Source organism: Gossypium hirsutum, chromosome A03, assembly GCF_007990345.1.
Source record: "Gossypium hirsutum isolate 1008001.06 chromosome A03, Gossypium_hirsutum_v2.1, whole genome shotgun sequence".
NCBI lineage: Eukaryota > Viridiplantae > Streptophyta > Magnoliopsida > Malvales > Malvaceae > Gossypium > Gossypium hirsutum.
Window position 1 is genome coordinate 31,312,840 of NC_053426.1, and position 7,309 is coordinate 31,320,148.

Sequence of the window (7,309 nt, forward strand, 5' to 3'; positions counted from 1 at the left end):
ATTACCGTACATAAATAGAGCATCTCCGTAAAATACAAGTCATAAAATTTCATTCTAGAATAAAACCGATCAAACAAGATCATATTATCCTTATTATGGACCTACGAGGTCCATAATAAGCATTAAAAGCAATCTGGAACTAAACCGAGAACTTAAGAAAATTCTAAGAAGGATTCTAGGTTTAAGCCTCGCACGCCCGTGTGCATTGGGACATGCCCGTGTCCCTTACCTGTGTGGAATTACTAAAATTTATTTTTCATTTCGAACCTACAGGGGTTTTCACACGGCCGAGCACATGCCCGTGTCCTGGCCTGTGTCTCTCACACGGCCTAGACACGCCTGTGTCATCGCCTGTGACCAAAAACCTGGACATTCTGTTTATGACATCAGCGTTCACTTAGGGTCACATGGTCAAGGCACATGCCCGTGTACTAGGCCGTTTCCTCTACACAGCCGTGTCTCTGCCCGTGTGTTTACTACCATGCATACTGACTTAGAAATTTTAGGTGCAGGGGACACACAACCATTTAACATGCCCATGGGGTAGACCGTGTGTCACACATAGTCTAGACACACGCCCGTGTGTCTACCCGTGTGGACCATTTAAAGGCTATTTTCCAAGCTAATAGTGACCCACAATCACTCATATATTCTAATATACTTTATAACATGCAACATGACATATTTAAGCACTCAAATATTCCACACCATGGCACTTTCACGTCTTCATAAAGTCATCCTATTGCACATTCATTTGTTACACTATTTAGAGGCATTCCACATCGATTTCATGCATTATTAAACTTGTTATCATGACTTTAAAATTGTGCTTTCATACTTAATTATAGTCATTCTAAGCCATTAGGTCATCCTTTTATCCTTTAGCACCCAATTCATACTTCACCATACATTCATTGATTTACAACATATCACATCATTATCATGCACTCACCAAGCAATAACATATCCTAACATCAAAACACTAGTACATGCCTGCATGAGTAATTAGATTACAACCCAAATGATCAAATATGAGCCATATCACATGGCCATTACAAAATGAATTATCATTATCATAGGCCTTCACAATTTGGCCAAATATCATGACACATATCACGAAATGACCAAGTTTTTTATAGTTTCCATACTCAAAATAATAATTTCACTATACCTAATAGTCCTTTGATAGTGTGATCGAATACTCCGATAGTTTTCGATCCCCGAGCTAGCTTGGCGGAACTACAAAGGATGGAAAAGAGAGGGGAGTAAGCATTATAGCTTAGTAAGTCCACATAAAAATAATATGAAATGATAGTAAGGAATAAGCATGCAGAAACATAGCAACATATACATACAGATTATTCATCATTCAAACATTTCTACTTACTCATCATATGCACATATATACTTACTCATCGTAAATCGATCTTTATTAAGACATTACTCATAGGTGTAGCATACGTACCTTTACTCATCGTAAAGTATCCATAACCATACCTCTTTCATATGTCCTCCTCGTGACTCTCATTACATTCATTACATGACCCGTTGAACTCTCGGAATACTATTGGATACGTGAAAACCTTGCACATAAGTGCCACATATACAAACATAGCCAAAGCTACCACATAACATGTAACACATCCATAATGAACTCGGACCTCTCAACAAGCTTGGATGTTACATGAATCGCATCCATTATGAACTCAGACCTTTCAACGAGCTTGGATGCTCGCATCCATAATGAACTCGAACCTCTCTCGATCAAGTCCCGGTTCATGTTTTTCTTGATCTACAATGCCAAATTTAACTTATTTTCTATTCACATTGTTCAAATGTGTCCATAATTCATACTTTTTAAATTAACATTTTGACCCCTAAACTTTCACATATTTGCACTTTGGTCTCTAGACTCGTAAAATGAAATGCATGCATTTTCTTGGTTATCCCAAGCTTAGCCGAACCTTTACTATGCTCATATCAGCCATATTTTCTTTTATTTCACATTATTACTATTCTCTTTTACACTTTTACAAACAAGTCCCTTGTTTAGGTGTTTTCACTAAAAATCACCTAGTAAAAGATGTTTATCATGCATCAAACATTCATATTCCTTCATTAATCATCAAAATACATGCATGTTACACATGGGTCAAATTTTGTAAATGAACCCTAGCTCAAAATATAGTTATAAATGGGTAGATCATGCTTCAAAGACTTCAAAAATGCAAAGAACATTAAAAATGGGGCTAGGATGCACTGACAATCAAGCTTGAAAATGTTGAACAAACCCTAGCTATGGTGTCTTGAAATTTTTGGAATTGAAGGAAGAAGATGGACACCAATTTTGACTTATTTTCCCATTTTATTCTTTTAATTACCAAATGACCAAAATACCCCTAGGGTTTCTCTTTTACATTTTTCCTATGCATGTCCATTTTTGTCCAAAACTATAGAAATTGGTCAAATTGCTAATTAGGACCCTCAATTTCAATATCTAATGCAATTTCATGCTTAAAGCTTCTAGACTGCATGTTTTTCTCTTTATTCAATTTGGTCCTTAAAATGCAATTAGACATTTTATGCATAGAATTTCTTCATGAAACTTTCACACAAGCATGTATTCATAACATAAACCTCATGAGAATCATAAAATCATTATTTCTATCTTGGATTTGTGGTCTCGAAACCACTATTCTGACTAGGCCTTAATTCGGGATGTTACAATTGTTATAGCATGTCGTGCATATATTGGAAGCATGTCATTTAGATTAGGTAAGAATGCCACTAGGACTATTGTATGATCATTCTTGAAATTTGGGAACAAAAGCCTTGCATGTTTTTAAAATATTGAGTGGAAAAGGTCTTTGAACAATTCCTATGGCCTCCATTGATGGTCCGTAAGTGATAGCATGATAAATTTTTGAGCCGGCTCCTACCCTAGTCATACGCTTTGTCATTAAACGATATTTAAGCTAGAGATGATGGCCAAACATTAAATGGTCGCTAGTTTGTGTGGAGTCTTGAGAATTAAGATTCACGAACTAATTAGATGTAATCCATGTTCTTGTTAGTTAATCATGGGACCCCAATGCAACATGGTTGATGGGTGTGAGAATGATCATAGCAACAAAAAAACATTTCAAGCTTTTAATACAAGATGCATGCATCATACAACATTCTTGATATTTTGTTGAAATGAAAAATATTTGCTTAATACAAATATAGTAATTAATGAAATCTTTTTTTCTTTTCAGTTCAAATATGTCTACTACTCCTCTTATTAGCATTCTTACTAAGAATAAATTAAATGGGGATAACTTTCGAGAATGAAAATTGAACTTGTTGATAGTTCTCAGCTATGAAAAACACAAATTTGTTCTTGACGAAATGTGTCCTCTTGAAGCTCAACCTAAAATGAGAAATCGCTGGAGAGATTCTGACTCAATCGCTCGATACTAAATGTTAGTGACCATGGCTAGTGTGTTGCAAAAACAACACGAGAAATTTCGTACTGCCAAAGAGATCATGAAAAATTTGGAGGATTTACTTAGAGGCCAAGTCGTATTGGCTCGACAATCCGCTATTACAAATTTGATGAATTCTTAAGAGAAAACTAGCACTTCGGTCAAAGAGCATTTGCTTAAGCTTGTAGGATTCTTTGTGGAATCGGAGGACAATGGGGCTGAGCTAGACGACAATCAGGTTGAAATAGTGTTGAAATCCTTAACCAAGGAGTTTGTTGGTTTTAGATGTAACACCCATATCCCATTTTCATCTCTGATATAGGGTTACAGAGAGTTACCGTACATATTAGAATATTCACATAATATAGATCATTCGTTCATCAATTAAATTCTCTACTAATAAATATGACACATTTCGGATTAAAACATACTTGAACGGGATTTAAATCAGGCCTTCAAGGCCCTAAAATAGGCTTACAAAAAAATAGGGACCAAATCGTTACAAATCATAATGTTAAGGACAAAACTGGAAATTTTACCTATAGGGGTCACACAGCCGTGTGTCTCCCACACACCCGTGTAGCCATTTTACACGCACATGTACCCAACCATATGCTAGACTGTTTAACTCACTAACTTAGGCCACACGCCCATGTCTCAACCCGTGTGCCAGACCATGTAACTCACTTACTTGGGTCACACGCCCATGTCTCAGCTTGTCTGAGACACATGGTTGTGTGACAGCTCGTGTCCAGGCTATGTGCAGCCTTAATTGACCTAAATACTTTCCCTTTTTCATACCTAAATGTTTATGTACCTAGACTTATCAAAGCACATGCATAAAAACCATCTAAATGCAATCAAATATACTCTAAACATGCCAAAGAAAATAGCCTATGTGCCAAACCAATGTGCTATCAATAGTACCACAACTCAAACATTTAAACAATTCATTTATTTATTTGAACATACAAGCCACAAAGCACATTCATAGTCTTGCTTTCCCAACCAAAGTACATTACTTATTCATGAACAAACCATACTAATTTCCATACTTATTCACACTCTTGCATATGCCACAACACAATACAACCCATGCCACTCAAAATATACTTAACTTAGACCACAAATCTATGGCAATCAAAACACACAACCATTACACATATACAATCACAAATATAATCAATAGCCCTACTACATGCCATATAACCAAGTTATCCAAAATCTACCCAAGAGTCCTTGAGATAATGTGTTTTTTTAGCTTGATCTGATCTCCCAACCGCAAAATGAAATCTACAAAACAAAGGACAAACAGAAGTAAGTTTGCTTGAAACTTAGTAAATTCGTAAATCAAATGATAATCTTAACAAATTAAACATAACACAACAAATACTCGTTTAGAACACCCCAGATCCTGTCAGAAAAAGTTCACAGCAAGTGAATAATGAACAATATAGTGATTTTGATCCTTTTCCAAGATGTTATTTGACGAATTCTTATTCATAGATATTCAGAATGACTCATTTGCTGGCACAAAACCTACTACGCACAACGCCTAAAACATTTCACCGACTTACAGCCTGCTAGGATCAAGGCCCGAAATAATACACTTGTAACATCCTGATTTTGGGCTTAGTCGGAACAGTGGTTTCAAGACCACAAATTCGACGAGGAAAATTTTATTTTTATTATATTTTTATGGTCTACGATTTCACGGAATGATTTCATGAAAATTTTGTTCAAAAATTTCGACGTTTGGGCACTCAATTTGGTCAAAAGGACTAAATTGTAAAAAGTACAAAAGTTGAGTTTTACATGTTAGAAGTGTTGAATTGTTATGAGTTTTTAAATAAAAGGTCCTTAAATGGTAATTAGACTATTTTGAAGTTTGTGGACAAAAATTGGACATGGATGGAATTTTTTTGAAAGTTTAGTAGTAAGGGCATTTCGGTCATTTGCATATTAAATGAAATAAAATGGGAAAAAATAACACAAAATGGTCATCTTCTCCATATGGAGGCCGATATTAGCATGGGGGAAGCCATGGCTAGGGTTTTCAAGCTTTCCAAGCTCAATAGTAAGTTCGTTCTACCACCGTTTTTCAAGTTCTTTACATCTTTGGAATCCCGGTAACTTGACTAAGCTTATGCTAGCAATAATTCAACCCAGGGTTCGTATTTGGAAAAATACCCATAGGTTAAATTTGTATATTTTGGTGTTTTATGATAGAACATGAGGTTTTAAATTATGTTAGACAACTTTTGCTACTCGGTTTTAAGTGAAAACGAGTAAAAGGGCTTAATCGGTAAAAATACCTAATAGTCATAAGTGCATGCTAGAGTGAGAATTTGATGTTGTCATAGAAGGGAAAAATGATCAGAATGTCATAAAACATAAGAATAAGGGATGAAGTTTAATTCTCGAGCCTAGGGGCAAAAGTGTAATTATGCAAAAGTTTAGGGGCAAAATGGTAATTTTTCCAAAGTTCGTATTAAAGGCTGTTTTGATGAATGTATGTATTAAATAAATTAATTTGGTATTATAGATCAAGAGAAACGAGATTCAAGTCGTGATCGAGGGAAAAATAAAGTTTACAAGGAATAGGCCCGATTGCTAATATTTTGTATCGAGGTAAGTTCGTATGATAATAATAATGCAATGTTATGTTTGAATTATATTTCTTACTATTATTGCATATATTGTATGATTTAATATATTGGAAAAGTTGATGGAATGGTGTTTATGATGTGGAAATATGACATGAAAGAATGTTACATGAAGTGCAAGAAAATGATGATACATGACAAGTGATATATGAAATATGTGATTTATGTTATGTAAATTCTTAAAAGCTGATTTTCTATTTGAGTTGTGTCTTATTATACTATGAATGGACAATTCGTACTATGGATAGTGAGATCGACACTTCGAGTAAGTTCGTATATAAATAATCTATCGATTCTTTTTATGTTAATTTATTTTGATATCATATCAAATGTAGCTGCCTATCAAATGATTATTTGATGTAAATTATGAATTTAAATTAATTACGAACAATTTAGTAAAATGTTGAAAAGTGAGGAATTTCCCGGTTGAACCTTCGAAATAGAAACGATACCAATGAGATATTGTGAGGTCACGTGTGTAGTACTAAGTGTAGGCTACTACGTGTACAAGATAACTGGTCGCATGTGTAGTACTAAGTGCAGGCTACTATGTGTACCTGATAACTTCGATCACGTGTGTAGTACTAAGTGCAGGCTACTACATGTATCAGATGGTTAGGTCACGTGTGTACTACTAAGTGCAGGCTACTACGTGTACTGGATAATTGGTCGCATGTGTAGTACTAAGTGCAGGCTACTATGCGTACCAGATAGCTTCGGCTACAAGTGTGGAAATGAGAAAATGTGCAGCCAATTATGTATCTGTTATTATTCTGATGAGTTCAACGGGAAATCGATTAAGTGAAAATAAATGTGAAGGTGATTATGTGATGAACAAGTACAAGTATATGTTTATTTGAATTTATGAGCAATATGCTCGATATTTGAGCGAACCTCGGTAAAATGGAAGGGATTAAGTGAAATTGTGCAAAAGTGAACTTTAGTAGTAAAACAGTGTTGGACAGCAACAGTGTATGAATTTTAAAATTTACCTAAAATTGTGTAAGTTGAATTAAATTTCAAATAAAATATATAATTAAATTTTATTGAGTCTATTTTCATATAAAAGAAATAGGGGAAGCAAAAGAATTCCATATTATGTGATATTTGAATTCTTGTGAGACAGTGTCTGAATGAATTCGATATCCCCTGTTTTGACTTGTAAAAATTGTGAAA